Here is a 16,830-nt window from a genome sequence, read left to right on the forward strand (position 1 = left end):
TCCAGGTGGTGGAGGAGGACAACAAGGGACTGATTATCCTGAAGGCGGCTGGAGAAGGCCCCAGGTATGTATAAAACTTTAATTTCATCTGTCTCAGGTTTACTTTGTTACACAGTAGTACTATACTCTACATATGCACTCCCCACAGAGCTGCAGGGAATCCACTGAGAATGCTGTGCACATTGAACACAGAGGTGTTGTCTGTCACCCATAAACCTTGTTCAGATTGTGCATGAAGAATGTGTAATAGAGGAAGAATCTCCTCATTCCCCTGCAGAGTACCTGCACATCATTCTTACATGTACCCACACTTACATTGCCTAGGGCCTGATAGATGTTCTTTGTTCCGGTTTGTACCTTTTACAAGTACTCTTACCAAGGACTAGTTTTAGTCTAAAGGGAATAAATATAGTAGTCTACATATCCTTCTCACTTCAGTTGTCTTGTAAAATTCCTAAGCGTTGGCAGTTAAGAGACGAATTTCATGTTACATACTTTTAATCAACAAAATTGTAATATGCAAATTAGAGGAGTCGGAGTCGAGGAGTCGGAATCAGTGGAATCCTAAACTGAGGAGTCGGAGTCGGTGGATTTTTGGACCGACTCCACAGCCCTGAAAAATTTCCACCAGCGCCACCCATGTTAGGCCAGTTCTCTCTATCATTATAGAAGAGAGGATACACATTGTTCTGGCCCAATAAAAAGGGGAATAGGGGAAACGAACTAACACGACTCAGAGAGCAAACCTCGTCCCTCCTGGCCACAAAGAATAAAAAGTTTTTTTTGTTTTTTTTTTTATAAAAAAAAAAATACTTGAACTCAAATATGAAGCTTCCCAGTAACCACTTAAGGACCGGGTTTGTTTGTGCTGATCTGTGCAGCGTGGGCTCTCCAGCCCACAGCACAGATCAGCAGACAGCCAGGGCAACCAGACTTCCCCCCCCCCCCCCTGCCCTTTTTTCCCCACTAGGGGGATGTCCTGCTGGGGGGTGGTTTATATCAGCAACCAATTAGCAAGCGATGAAGGAAAAAAGTAGTTATTTAGCCCACTAGATCCTATCCCCCCAAACCCACATAGTGCTAGTAGATCCATCCTATACCCCCCCACCTAGTACAGAGTAGCCCCCCGCTAATCCCCCCTCTAAGTTCTCCATGGCTTATGACAGATCAATATCCACTACAGCAAGCATAATTGGGGGAAAGAGGCGCCCCTGGTTGGATCCAACCAGGGCGCCCCTTTCCTCCAGTTGTGCATTTTATACCCCCGTACTGTCATTGTCCGAGGGGAGGTGACAGACCACTGGTGGGCTGGCTCACACCCCAGTGGACTTCTGTCCCTGTTTTTCCCGTAAGAGAGCGACCGCTTGCTGGGTCCTGGATAGGGAAACCCCAAGTGGAGTCGGGTTCATTGTCTCCACCTGCTTCCTGTGGTCGATTGCCCTATGCAACCCGCCTTTGTGAGTATTTTTCCTATTTCACTTTATCATCACCTGATGCACTAAACATACTGCACTACTGGGCTCCTATTATTTTGTCGCCTGTGTTTTTGTTTTGTTTTTTTCCTGACCATAGTATCTTCTCCACTATAGCATCTTCAAGTTAAAATGTACCCAATATAGCCCAATATGGGAAGCAAATCTTATTTGCATAGTAAAAAATAATTGCATTATCTCACATCGCCTTATTCACTAAGAAACAGCATGACATGAAATCCTCCAGAAAAAATAGACAGGAGAACTAATTATGTATAGCTTGTAACAAGAAATTACATTGTTCAATAATCCTGTAGGGAGGAAAACAGGTTTATGTTAATGCTCTAATCAAAATAAAAAGTAGGTTACTTTGCAATGATAACAATATATATCTCAGCTCCTCATCCAAAGTTCCATTCCAAAGCTTGGATTTAAGCAATCTGTAGTGTAAGCCGTTTTGGGCCAACGACAGTGAGTAAGGATATGGGAACAGGACAAGGAACCAAGCGGGTATAAATTTTTCAAATCTTCTGTGCAAAGTGGATGACATCCATGCGAACATGGAGAGTTTCCTCAAACAGACCCAGTATTCAAAAAGCAAATGAAATGACATGGGGTGGGGGTGGGGGACTTATATCATGAGCAGTGCGAGCTGATTGAGGGCTAAGCAAGAACAGTTTAAGGGGGCAGGGGATAAATCCAATTCTGTGTGAGCAGAATGTTCTGAGTCAGGGGGTTTGGATCCAGCAAGTTCACAACATCCCCAAGTGTAAAGAGTAGAGGGGAAAATCTAAGTGAGCAGTGCTTACTCAGCTGCATCTGAGGTAGTTGGTGTATTTCTCGATCGACATTCTCATTGAGGGCGCGCAAAATCTACACTGTCTGGGTTTCATTCAGGTAGTGCGACAGATTGCATTCCCAAGGTGTTAAAGAAATCGGGCAGATCTCTCGGGTGCTTAAGTGCGTATGATTTGTTCCCCAGCCTCACATGGAGTTGGAAGGGGAAACCCCAGTTGTAGGTCGCCCCGGCTTGCTGTAGTGAAGACAATAAAGGTTTCAAAGTGCGCCTTTGTTCAAGTATAGAGGGAGCAAGATCCTGATATAGGGAAATGGTAGCGCCATCCAAGTCCACCGTGCCTCCTGAGCGTGCTGCCGCCATTATGCGTTCTTTTGTCTGGAAGTCATGGACCCTTCAGATTACATCTCTCGGGGTTCCACATTCTTTGGCATTGGGCGAAGTGCACGGTGTGCCCCGTACATCTTAATCCGATCTTCTAACTGCACCCTCAGGTTACGGTGCAGCAGAGTCTGTCGATTGCTGTTCTCTTTGAAAACGTGCCACTTCAGACTGCAGGGTGGCTACTTCTTTCTCAAGGTCAGAAACCCTTTGCACCACCAAGGTGAGGTCTGCGTGCAGTGTGGCGATCTCCGTCTTTGTAGAGCAGACGATGTGTTCTGTCTGCTGTTGCATGTCCTCTTTAGTGGGCATTCCCTTAAGGCAGGGGTCTCAAACTCAATTTACCTGGGGGCCGCAGGAGGCAAAGTCACGGTGAGGCTGGGCCGCATAAGGAATTTCACAATCGCGGCACATCGCCGCCTCTGCCCGCCCCTCTCACTCTTCCTTCACAGAGAGGGGCGGGGAGAGGCGGCGATCCGTGCGGCGATTGACGTTAGGAGGAGCAGAGCTGAAGCTGAAAGCTCTGCCACTTCCAGAAAATGCCGGCGGATTGCCCCCGGGCGATTTGGGGGCTCTGCAGCCCTTGTTTAGCGGCGGGGATGCGGCGGATTACTTGGGAGCACTGAAGCGAACTATAAGGAAGCTTTTGCCGGCGAGGGCCACAAAATATTGTATCGAGGGTCGCAAATGGCCCGCGAGTTTGAGACCCCTGCCTTAAGGTATGCCCACAGTTCCTCCAACGTGCCAGTTCTCCATGTAGAGCCGGGAGAGCTAGCGGGAGAGACACCAGAAGCAGGCATGTCGGCCATCTTAGATGTGCAGCACCTCGTTTGCTTTGGAGTAAAAAATTTATTACCGTATTTTTCGTACTATAAGACGCACCTGACCATAAGACGCACCTAGATTTAGAGGCCAAAAACCAGAGGAAAAAATATATATATACTCAACCTGGTGCCTCCATGATGCAGGGGGTGTCTTATGAATCTTCTACTCCTATTCCCTCCCCCCAATTATTATGCCCCCCCCCCCCCCCCCATGTACTACTTGTGGTGTTCTTGTGCCTTATAGGTCTCCCTTATGCCTACCTTGTAACTCGTGTCCTCCTCTGTCTACTTGTGTCCTTCTCTGTCCCCCTTGTGTCCCCAATGTCGTCCTCTTCCCCCTTCCCTTGTGTCATCCATGTGGTCTCTTTGTGTCCCCCTTATGTCATCTTGTGTCTCTCTTGAGCCATCCTCTGTCCCTCGTGTCATCCTCGGTCCCTCTTGTGTACCCCTCTGTCTCCACTGTGTCATCTCTGTCATGCTTGTGCCCTCCTGTCCCTGACTGTTCCCCTTTATCTCCATGTCCTCCTTTGCCCTACCTTGTGACCTCCTTTGTCATCATTTGTCCCTATTGTTACCTCCTAGGAGACTGGCAATATCGCCCTTTGGGATCCCCTAATGATTAATGTGCTGAGCTTAGCTCAGCTCCTTCCTCCCCAAAACCTGCCAGAAAGCGCCTGAACACTGTGGCTGGCTGTCTCCGCATCCCCCGTCTACCAGCCTCCATCCCCCTGCCCAATTCTGCCACTAACCCGCACACCAATCCGGACCGATGCGGAGGCTGTTAACTGGACCCTCTGGCTCTGCAGGCGCAACCCTCGGTTACCGCAGCCTGTATGATCCAAGGAATTGCTTCTGACCGCGGCGCTGGATACCAGGCATGACATCGGAAAGACGGCAAAGCAAGAGTGTGTGTACTCACTCGTTTCATCCTCCTCTGTCCCATGTTCTACAGTGTCCATATAGGCATAAGCAGCCACATCGTCCGTCATTAGGAGGTCACCGCCGAGATATGCACCAATCAGGCAGGGGGCGCTGGCCCCAACCACCAATCACAACGCTCAATGCTCCTTGCTCCTATGCTAATAGGAAGCGCTGGTCTCGCAGGCGGGATGACTTCATCTTTGCGACCAATCATTGCACTTCGGGAGCAAGGAGCAGTGAGCGTTGTGATTGGCGGTTGGGGCCCTTTAAATAAATGATCCCTCGAAATAGTCTCGGAAATGTTCTATCAGTTACAATGTAACAAAGTTATTACAATGTAACAACTTTGTTACATTGTAACTACGCCGCACCCGACGTCACTCGCCGCTCAGCCGCCGCAGCAATTACGCGTCCGTGCAGGACGCTAAGTCCCCGCAGCTCCCGCTGTCCACCCCGCCCACATCTGTCACCCACATGTGAGTGACATGTGGGTGACATGTGGGAGAGGCGGGGAGGGCAGCGGAGCCGGCGGGGACTTAGCGTCCTGCACGGACCCGACAGAGCTCTGAGCTATATAGCTCAGAGCTCTCTAAAGCATCTTTGTATTTGGGCTCCAAGGAGCCCCATTGGTCCTTAGCAGACCAATGGGGTTCCTTTTGATTTGAAGGAACCCCATTGGTCTGCTAAGGACCAATGGGGCTCCTTGGAGCCAAAATACAAAGATGCTTAGAGAGCTCTGAGCTATATAGCTCAGAGCTCTGTCGGGAATCTGTGCAGCGCAGACGCGTATGCGGCGGCGGCGGCGAGTGACGTCGGGTGCGGCTTTGTTACAATGTAACAAAGTTGTTACATTGTAATAACTTTGTTACATTGTAACTGATAGAACATTTCTGAGGCTATTTCGAGGGATCATTTATTTAAAGGGACAGGTAAGTATTAATGGTTAATTAAGAATATTAAAGGACTTTTTTCGTGGTTATGTTTTTTTGTTCAATTAAAATACTTTTTCTAAGTGTTTGTGTGTTTATTTACTTTTAACTCTTAAAGGAAATGGGTAAGGGGTACAAGTACCTCTATACTCATTTCTCCTGGGAGGGGGGGTGGGCATCTGGGGGACCCCTTTTTAAAGGGGACTCCCAGATTCCACCATGAACCTCCCCCCCAGGAAATCGCGGCCTCCACCTCCACCGCCCATCGGAGGTGGAGAAGAGCCCCTTGTCCTTGGATTGGACAAGGGCTCGGAGGGGGAGGGGAAAGCTTGGCTGTCCCTCCCCTTCCGAGACCCCCTAATCCATGGACCATGCGGGCTGGTATAGTCAGGGTGCGGAGCCCCACGCGGCCGGTGCTCCGCATTCTGGCTATCCCAGCCTGCATGGGGGACAAGGGGTTAAAGAGGTCTGGGAGGGGGGACCCCACGTCTTTTTTTTTTATATTTCCCACACTCAGAACGAAGTAAGTAAATCTCTTCCCACTTGGGGGAATCTATGAAAATAATAAACTATTGTTACCTGTGCAAAAAAAACTGACATTTTCTGCATTTAAAAGACATTTTCGCCCTTGAAACTTAAAAATCGATTTTCTCAAAAACTATAAGGCTTTTTGAAAAAAAATGTTTTCCTCTTATTCCCACTGATCCCCTTAATATACCCTGGGAATTTGGTGTTCCTAAACTTTAAGCAGGCTTTGCTATTAACCGTTAAAGTCGGCGGGTTTTTAAATGTTTACATTTTTCCTTTGAAACTTTAACATCGATTTTCTCAAAAACTATAAGGTCTTTTTGAAAAAAAAATGTTTCCTCTTATTCCTCCTGATCTCCTTAATATATTCTCCAAATTTGAGGCTCTTAGCATTTAAGGGGGTTTGCTATAAGCCTTTAAAGTCGGCGGCTTTTTATATTATCGGAGCGTTACGGTTTAACGCGAAATTACGGTAGCGTTTAATGCGAAATTACGGCATGAACGAAACGCGAAATTACGCGTTGAAAATTACGCTTACGGTATTTTCAATTACGATTTTAATGGCAATTACGCTACTGTTATTTCGCATCGTAATCGCAAATTTCGCATGCGTAATTTTAGTAATGCGAAATTACGAAAATTTCAGCTCAACTCTAGGTGTTCGGGAGGGTGCTCGGCCACGCTGCCCGAACCTGAACAGGCCTTCTGTGTTCGGCCGAACACAGCCGTGTCCGGCCGAACAAAGCCGTGTCCAGCCGAACAAAGCCCCCTATAGGGTCCCAGCATAAAGGGAGAGCATGCCCCGAGCGCAGGGGGGGGGGGGGGGGGGGGGGTCGGAAATGCCCCCCACCCCTCCCCGCTAAGCTCGCCCTTCTGCTGGACCCTATAAAATTACATTGAAGTACCCCAAGTTACCTGGCAGGAGGAGGGCAGGAAGCGGCAGCCGGAGATCACAGGCGCTAGTACCATCTGGTACTTCCGCCCTCTCTCTGACGCACTTCCTGTTTACATTTTGTAAGTCGTGTCAAGAGAGAGCAGAAGTACCGCGATGACGCGTACGAGGTACGCGTCATCTACATGATGACACGTACCCTCATTACGCGTCATCGCGGTACTTCTCCCTCGACGTGACTTACAAATGTAAACAGGAAGTGCGTCAGAGAGAGGGCGGAAGTACCAGATGGTACTAGCGCCTGTGATCTCCGGCTGCCCGCTTCCTGCCCTCCTCCTGCCAGGTACTTTGGGGGACTTCAATGTAACTTTATAAGGTCCAGCAGAAGGGAGAGCGTAGCGGGGAGGGGTGGGGGGCATTTCCGACACACCCGCCCCCCCCCCCCCCCGCGCTCGGGGCATGCTCTCCCTTTATGCTGGGACCCTATAGGGGGCCCCAAAGGGACATGTTCGGGTTGGGTTCGGCCCGAACATGCCGAATATCGGGGGCATGTTCGGCCGAACCACCCCGAACATCTGGATGTTCGCCCAACACTAGTGTGATCCCACTTGAGCGATGTGATTTTATAAAAATCATCCATAGTATTGCATTAGCAAGAACTTTTTTCAAATCTCTAGTGATTAGAAATCCTAGTGGGTTTCTGGCCTTAGGGTGGTGCATGGTTTTCTTGCTGTGTCCAGTGCACAAGTTAGCTGTTGGAGACAGGTCTGCTGGTCCTAGTAGTGCACCGACATAACCCAATAAATGTTCACCACCACTACTGGCATCTAGTACCGCTACTGCCCCCTGTATAAGGCCTCAGTGCAGAAGCAGTGTTTTATTGGTCATTTAAACTGTCAATGAACTACCTCAGCCTGACCATAGAGGCTGGAAAACTGCGATTGCCTGCAGTCCCGCAAACAAGCACGGCAGCCACTACACATCACTACACAAAGATTGCTGCCAAGTGGACAAACATTCATGTCCTGGAGGTGTCAACTAGCAAAAACAATGATTTGCTTACCTGATGTTATCACTAAAGCTTTTTGTGGTTGTTTCCGGTGTATTAAACATGGTGTTTCGTCTGTCAGTGTGAGCTTGGCCTAACCCATACACTACTTTTAACGCTGTGTATGCACGCCGGACGTTTTAAAGAACTTAATTCCACAAATTTAGGAATGTACTGCGTTTTCTGCCCTTTAGAGACTGAAAACACAACACTGCGTCAACGACGTGATTTTTGGTGAGACTTTCGCCACGGTACCCCCTCAGGCATGCCACGGTCCAGGTGTTAGGCCACTTGAAACAACTTTTCCATCACTTTTGTGGCCAGAAACAGTCCCTATATGTTTTAAAATTCACCTGCCCATTGAAGTCTATGAGGGTTTGCCAGATTCGCCTGTTCGCAAAAATTCTCGTTTGAAGTTTGCAAACTGAAAATTTGATGTTTGGGCCATTACTACTTATAGATTTCCCTTAGATGCATTTACAAGACAAAGGCAAATAACATTTATACTACGCTTTTCTCCTGGCGGACTAAAAGCGCCAGAGCTGCAGCCACTAGGACACACTATAGGCAGTAACAGTGTTAGAGAGACTTGCCCAAGGTCTCCCACTGAACAGATGCTGGTTTAGTGAACAGGAAGAGCCGAGATTTCAAACCTAGGTCTCCTGTGTCACCCTTCAGCCATTTTGTTTTACAAATTAAACCCAGTTAGACATTTTTTATGGGCAAGCGAGACCACCCATCCCTCTGAATAATTGTGTTGCCCATCTGTGTACCTGTTCATGTTTGTCACTGTCCTTATATTGAACGCAAAACTGTAATCCATACTCCAAATGTGACTTCACAAGTCATTTATACAGAGGGAGTAGTGCACTAGCGTCACATGGTTTTATGCACCCAGAATTTAGCTGGATTCTAACAATGTTTAGTGAATACATCTCGTAGTGTGAAATGTGCCCTTAGGCACATAATTTCCAGGTGCACAAACTACAAATCGCAAATCTTTAAGTAGCATTTTGTAAGGGATTTTGGGAACAATTTTAAAAAGAGTAATATTTTTGGCAGCGATTGTGATAACAATTTGCGATTTTAATTCTGATTGGTCCTTCCAAATTATTATTACTTTTTTTTTTTACAGTTTGCAGTAATTTAAAATCGCACACAAATCGCTTTGTGTAGTGATTCACAAGCGATTTACCAGCGCTTCAATACTTTACATTGAAGGGCAAACCCTTCCAAAATGCTGCATGTCCTGCGATTGCAGTTTTGTTAATCGCAATTGCTACTGTAGACATTTATTTACATTGGCAGAGCGTTTAGGGAACTCGCTAGTTATTTAAAGCGCTTCCTAAACCCTCAAAAAACCGCTCTCGTGGGTTCCAGGCCTTACACTTATATACAAAGTGGTGGATACCACTTCACCCCACACAGATGCAGGATAGTGCTCAATCAGGTCAGCAACAGATCAAAGAGGAAGATCCACACTTATCCTGTCAGGCTGTATCCAGATATAAAAGTCCACAGATATCACACAAAAAAAAAAAATGTAGAGACACACCTTATTTGAAAGTAAACCAGTGCAACAGTGACGCAGCATCGCAGAGTTGCTTATTGAAGGAATGCCCAGCTGCAGACGACGTAGTTATCTCAGAAGTTAATGTCAACATGGCGAAAGTGACTTTGAGCGAGGGATGATCGTCAGTGCAAGAAGAGCTGGTGCTAGCATTTCTGAAATGACTACTAAGGATTTTCTTGTTTAGCAATGTTTTTAGAGAGTGTTAAATAGGGCTGAACGATTTTCGGTTTTTAAACCGAAATCATGACCAGCAGTAAGACGATCTTGAGATAGTCAAGCTGGGCGGTTTTCCGTGCTGCCGCTGATAAATTCTCTGCTCCCTCTCACAGCCCCCTTCGCCAGAAAATCTGCGTCACCTCATTGCCGCGCTCAAGCAGATGGGAGAAGAGCCAGGGCTGAGAAAGGAGAGCGGCGCTCCCGGCCATGTGATGCGGCACCGCTGGTCATGTGATGCGCTGATCACATGATGCCGCAGAGGATTCTCTGCAGCTCTCTTTCCATGCATACTCAAAGCGCTGGGAGGAGAGAGAGCATTCTGCAAGAAGAAATGTGCAGAGTGCCGTCATCCCCTTCACTCCCGAGCTGCTAATCACCCGGGTGGAGTCACCCGCTCGTCCAGGGTAGCAGAGTCGGCCAATCACACACCAGCTGCTGGGGGTGCTGTGCTGAAGGAGGAGGTCAGTGCAGGGGGACAGGTGTGTCATGTGAGCGGGACTTGGAAGAGTCGTGCTGGGGGAAAAGGTGTGTCGTGCTGGGGGGGGGGGGGAATTATGCTGGGGGACAGGTGTGTCACATGGTTGTGGTGGGGTGGGGGGGGGGGGGGAAGAGTCGCGTATGGGGACAGGTGTCATGTGTTGGGGGGGCAAGTTGGGCTGGGGACAGGTGTGTCATGTGCTGAGGGGGAAATCATACTGGGGTGGGGTCAGTTGTGTCATGGGAGGGGGGGGGGGGGGTCGTGCTGGGGGAAAGTGTGTTGTGCTGTGGAACAGGTGTGCCATATGGTGGGGGGGTGGGAAGAGTCGCGTATAGGGATTGGTGTGTCGTGTTGTGGTGGGAGTTCGTGCTTCGGGGGGAGGGGGGTTGTGTTGGGAGATAGGTGTGTCATGTGCAGGGGGTTGTGCTGGAGGAAAAAGGTGTTGTGCTGGGGGACAGCACAGCAATGCGGATCAGGACTTTCTTGAGGGAGCCGGGAGCCAGATAAGGTACCAGCAGCGGTGGAGGAGGAGACTATCCATTTATCTCTGCAGCACCTATACTGACTAACGTGGTTCACTTACAGCTGGCCTATCTATACTGAGGCACCTATAGCTAGCTACTAGTGGCTGGATAGTGTAATGGTTAAGGGCTCTGCCTCTGACACAGGAGACCTGGGTTCGAATCTCGGCTCTGCCTGTTCAGTAAGCCAGCACCTATTCAGTAGGAGACCTTAGGCAAGTCTCCCTAACACTGCTACTGCCTATAGAGCGTGTCCTAGTGGCTGCAGCTCTGGCGCTTTGAGTCCGCCAGGAGAAAAGCGCGATATAAATGTTCTGTGTTTGTTTGTTTGTTTGTTTACCATTACTGGGTCACCTAAAGCTGGATAAACTATACTGAGGACACCTATACTGGGGCCACTCATACTCACCATCGACGTGCTGATCCATTGTGAATTAAAAAAAAAAAAAAAAAAAAAAAAAAAAAAAAAAAAAAAAAGCAGCTTCCAAATCTTTGGGATAAACCGGCAATAATCTGACCAGCGTCCGACAGGTACACCAATACTGTAGTCGAATAGTAATCAAACAAGAAGGACATGGCACTCAAAGGCTGTTTGCAGAACAAGCTGTATTGGAGCTTAGTGAACACATGACACAAGGAAGGGCTTCCCCTAAAACATGTCATGTGTTCACTAAGCTCCAACACAGCTTGTGCTGCAAACAGCCTCTGAGTGTCGTGGTTAGACAGTGGCAGTTGGGGGGGAAAAGAGCTGAAAGGCAAGTAGCATGCAGAGGTTTTATTCACTAAACCGTGATAACTCATATCACAGCCGCGCTAGAGTTTTACGCGCAACTGCAAATTTTCACACAAATTCACAATTGCGTGCAAAAATTCACGATTGCCCGCTAAAAACGCGCAAAAATGCTATCGCGCCCGTGATATGAGTTATCACGGTTTCGTGAATCAAGTCCATAGTCCGCAGCAACAGAAGGGCAACACCACAACAAATCAAAGTTGGATTCAATGCAGGTACATTACAAAGTATATCCCAACACACAAGACAGACTATGCAAAGGATGGGCTTTAGCAGCAGGAGACCACCTGTTGTGGGCCCTTGCCACTGTGCTCTTTCGGTCTCAAACTGATTTGAGGAACATCAAAGGTTAACCTGCTTCCATGGCCAGCTCAGTTCCCCTGAACTCAATCCTATTGAACATTTGTGGAACAAAGTAAAAAAAAAAAAAAAAAAAAAAAAAAAAAAAAAAAAAAAGAAGAAGATCAACTCAAAGCTTGAAAAACGCCACCATCCAATCTGACTTAACTTAGAGCTGGCATTGTGTCAGCATGGGTCAACATTCATCAGCAACAGTATCAGCATCTAGTGGAGTCCATGCCAAGAAGAATAACAGCTGTGATCAGAGCGAAAGGTGGGCCAACTCTTTATTAGGGCTCGTTCACACCTAGGGCATTTTGCAGTTTTTTTGAGCACTGCTGATTTAAAAAAAAATGCCCTAAAATCACTAGTGCAATTAATCCTTAGGGGATAGTTCATATCTGAGCGTTTTGTCAGCTTTCTGCTGAGCAAATAGCTGCATGTACCATTTTTAGGGCGGTTTTGCTACAATGGAAGGTGTAGGAAAAGCGCAAAACACTCACAAAATGACTGTGTGACGATTGCATTCACGCTTTTAAGAATAAAAATTGTATTTATTCTATATATCTATATCACTGAACACTGCGGCGATTTTTCTACGATTGCATTTAGCGCTTCTATAGCACTGCAACGTGATCGCCGGGAAATCACCTGAAAATGGTGCAGGTGACGTGTTTGCGTATCGCGATTTGGGCCGATTTGCGGCGATTAGCGCAAATCGCCCAAGTAAGAATGGGCCCATAAGGTTTCATTACACTAGCGCTTTCAAAAGCGCTAGTGTTTGAGCGTTTTGCCGAAATCGCCGGCAAAACGCTCAAGTGTGAATGGGCCCAAAGAGAGTGTCTATTTTTTTTGGCACCTCATTAACCACCTCTAGTTTAGCATCCAGGAAGACTCTCAGTTTATCACATGCACGGAGCCGGGACAATGTCCTCCAGCGCCAAGGCTGAGACACCAAAGCGCCCCTCCATCCCAGCCGTTACACACGCATTGCTGTTAGAATAAGACACGCCCCAGCGTGTCGCCCCCCCCCCCCCCAACAACACCTTATTCTCTAGTTATATGGCTTACAGTTACTGCCATATAGTCCCATTTCTTATTTTTCTTTTCTTCAAACGCAATAGGGGAGTGATAGCTGAGGGAGTTGTGCTCCCCCTCCTACACTGCACACAGGGACGGATCAAGACCAAGTTGCGCCAGGGGCAAGGTCAGGCTTTGGCGCCTAAAGGTCAGGTTTTGGCGCCTAAACTGACATTCATTTTGCCGCCTTTTTAAGAATTCAACAAACTGCGCCTGGGGCAAGATACCCGCTTACCCTCCCCCCCCCCCTAGATCCGTCCCTGACTGCGCCCTGCACATGCAGCATGTTGGAAAATGATTGTTTTCCATGTGTGCAAATAGGTTTACCAACTGAAGATTAAAACAATAATGTTTCCTCACTGAGCTCTTCCACAATCCTTCGATTCTTGGTGAGAAATGTACTCTCTTAAGACAACCTCTATTAGGCCCTATGGCAAAGTCGCACAGTATTCTGTTCATTGTAGCAATAACTACAACTACGCCTGCTTGACAACCTGTTTATCTTTTTGACAAATACCTGACCCAGAAAAATCACGTCATGTCTGAATTCTTTTTATTATTTCTGCATTTGTCTGAAATAGCCTAGATAACTCACAAAGCACACTGACACAAGATATAAAACAAGGTACTCAAAAGGGCCCTTTCACAGAAAGTCCATTGCGTTGCAACACAATGCAATAATATTACAATGGGAATTTCACATCAAGTGCAGCATGATGGGTTCCAATGCAGTAATGCACAGCTAATGTATGTTTTACAGTGAAGCATACAGTCAAATGAAAAGTATGTTTCACTTCCACTGTATAGTCAAAGTAATTTTCATCATGGTTGTGATTATGTCACAACACAACCTCCTCAGTGTGAAAGGGCTCTAAAGTTCCTTTCGCACTATACACATTGCAATACCATTGCAATGCTGCCGACAGGTAGCACTTTGCAATTGATTTTAGAAGTGGTTTCCCTGCTCCAATACAATACATTAGAGTGCAGACACTCATAAAATGCTGTATTTTTTGCAATTGTGATTAGCTCTAATCGCAATCGCTCTAGTGGGCTCACTTTCAGTGGCAAAGTGTTTTTGAAATCGCTGGCGGTTGTCAGCAGTCCAAAAACGCTCACAAAAGCGCTCTAGTGGGTCCCAGCCCTAATACAGATTTAAAGAGCTGTGGCAAGAACTAGAACAAGTGGAACGTTCGTACCCAGACAAACCAATTAAGACTGAGCTATGAACTAGAAAAACTATTCTTAGGCCCCGTTCACACTTGCGGTTCACACTTAGTTCACACTTGCGGTTCAAGTCCACAAGTGTCCGGGGGTCCGGGTCCCGCAAAGAGACCGTACGGGTCTCTGCGGTGGCCACAAGTTGCGGATCCGGAATGTATCAGTTCCGGCTACAATAAAGTAGCCGGAACTAGATACATTGCAGTGCCAGAAAGGCACCGCAAGCATGGGGAATACCGGTTTGTAGTCCGGGCCGCCCAAGTGGCATAGGACCGGTGCTGGAAGCATCTGGTCCTATTGCCAGTGTGATGAGAAACATCCGTTTCTCATTGCACAGCATGGCCGCATGTTCGGGTCAGGATCCGGCCCGGGTCCGCAGCCGCACAGGGGCGTACGGCAAAAATGGAACAAGTTGGAAAAAAGCCGGATCGTCCCGGAGCTGCGTTCCCGGATCGGATCCGGACGGTCGCACGAGTGTGAATGGATACATTGATTAACAATGTATCTATTCACCATCTGCTGTGTACGGAGCGTCTGGGTAAGCCGGACCTGGAACGCTAATGTGAACCGGGCCTAAATGTTTCTCTTGGCAACTACTGCAGTTTTCCCTACGAACACTGAACATATAGGGGGGGGCAAAGGAAAAGCCATTGGCTGTTCCTGTGCCCCCCATGTAGTCAGTGACTATTTCCACATCACCGGTCTGTGTTCCCCCATGAGGTGAGTGACCATTTAGCAGGACACAGGAACAGCCAATCATCACTCACCATATGGTGGATAGAGATGGGAAGTTCGGATCTTTTCAATGATCCGGATGATTCGAATCGGATCATTGAAGAGATCCGGATCTTTGATCCGAATCTCGGATCATTTTACTACAGGAAGCATTCGGGGGGTGAAATGAACAGCAGGACAGGTCTGTGGGCAGGAGAAGGGGAGGGAGTGGACACACAGAGAAGGGGAGAAGATGGACAGAGGGCAGGGAGTGGACAGAGAAGGGAGGAGGGATGAGCAGAGAGCAGAAATGTTTGCTTGCACACAATACCCACATGCTGAAGTCATATGCTTTACATATATTTCACCTATATGTTCATCTGTACACTTTGAAAGAAAAGGTCGCACAGTGAAAGAAAGCATTCCCAGAAGATAAGTGCAGCTGTTTAGTGCCGAGTGCAGGAGGATTATATTGCCTTTCAATCACACTGTCTGCAAAGTTACTGAGCTGTGCTGAGCCAAAAGCTTCCAATGTGATCACTGTGCAGCACTACGGAACAGACAGCCTATAATGGGCAGCACATTTCAGCCAGTATGTGTGCTCTACACATATCTGGCAGTGGCACCCATGTCCCCTCTCTCCCATCTACCTGTCTCCCTGCAAGGCTGCCTCCCTTCTAACAGAGCGATCCATCTCTGCTCTGCTTCCAGGACCCCGCTGCCCGCTGAGAGGGGGCGTGTCGCTCCTGGCCCCGCCCCTTTTGCGATCCGAATCGTTCATTTTGATGATTCGGATGATCGACTCATAAAATAGATTCGGATCAAAGATCCGAATCGTTCATGATCCGGACAACACTAATGGTGGAACACAGATCGGTGATGTGGGAATAGCCGCTGACCACATAGGAGGACACAGGAACAGCCAATCATCAGTGTTAGGCCTCTTGCACACTACATGCGGTTCTTATTTTTTTATCTGATCCAAGTTTGGATTCCAATAAAAAAAAAAAAAAGTACTGCATGCTGCTAAGATTTTTAATTGGAATGCAAAAATCGGACAAATAAAAAGGAATCGCATGTAGTATGCAAGAGGCCTTAGGATATTCACACACACACACACACACACACACACACACACACACACACACACACACACACACACACACACACACACACACACACACACACACACACACACACACACACACACACACACACACACACACACACACTTTGTATATTAGGTTAACAATGGCAGTACACTGTCAAACTAAATACTGACAGTGTTTATTTAGGCAGTGGTATCAGATAAATGTACTTTAACCTCATGATTTCGAAAGAAACTGCTATAAAATTCAGTCTTAAACACATTTGCTGCCTTATCTTTTAAATAGCTATTTAGAGTAAAGGCTAACCTAAAAGCAAAGCATAACAAGTCTGAATGAGGCACATGAAAAAAATACAGGTATAACTTACTGCGAAAGCTGGGGAACGAACTATGAGAATGTTTACAAAAACCAGGCGAAGCACATCAAACTCGTGCCTGTATCATTTCCTAAACGGATCCAGGAGAGCTCTGTATGTATCAGCCACGATGTTGCTTTCTTCCCCTTTTCAAGTAAATAACCGTGTTCCTCTTTTGGCAGAAGCAATGATGTGATCTGTATAGATTGCTCTGGCCAGGCACAGGTGGGTGGGGGCCAAGTGTCACAAGAGGAAGCAAAGCATGAGAGTGTTAGCTAATCATGAGTGTGGGGTGTTTCCACTCGTAACCCTCTGACTCTGTAAGCTGGTGCTTTACCTGTGCTTTCCTAGCCTCTTCCACTCACTGTGCTGCTGTGAGACCACATGTATGGTTACTCACATACTACTCCCAGGCATCTACCTTTATCCTGCTTATTATGAGAAAGACAGTGCTATAGTGCATGAGAGTGCGAACTGCAGCTAGCACCATGCATTTAACACAAGGGTGTGGCTGTAAATTGATATGTCAACTGAAAAAAAAGGTAGTTTGAAAATGCTAAGACTTGGGCTTATAATAAAAGCGTTTTGCGGTTTTGTGTATCGGTTTTGGTGTAGTAGATTTTATATATTGTTACAGTAA

At 47.2% G+C, this 16,830-nt stretch overlaps 1 protein-coding gene across 1 annotated transcript in view; it reads right to left on the minus strand.

Moving 5' to 3' along the window:
- The window catches only part of STX11 (syntaxin 11), a 99,669-nt gene extending 83,072 nt beyond the window's left edge, over positions 1 to 16,597 (minus strand). The window contains exon 1 of the mRNA XM_068279546.1: positions 16,203 to 16,597. The gene's annotated coding sequence lies outside the window, so the exon portion shown is untranslated. The remainder of the gene's footprint in view (positions 1 to 16,202) is intronic.
- Between the last annotated feature and the right edge of the window lie 233 nt (positions 16,598 to 16,830).

The sequence above is a fragment of the Hyperolius riggenbachi genome, chromosome 4 (genome assembly GCF_040937935.1).
Source record: "Hyperolius riggenbachi isolate aHypRig1 chromosome 4, aHypRig1.pri, whole genome shotgun sequence".
NCBI lineage: Eukaryota > Metazoa > Chordata > Amphibia > Anura > Hyperoliidae > Hyperolius > Hyperolius riggenbachi.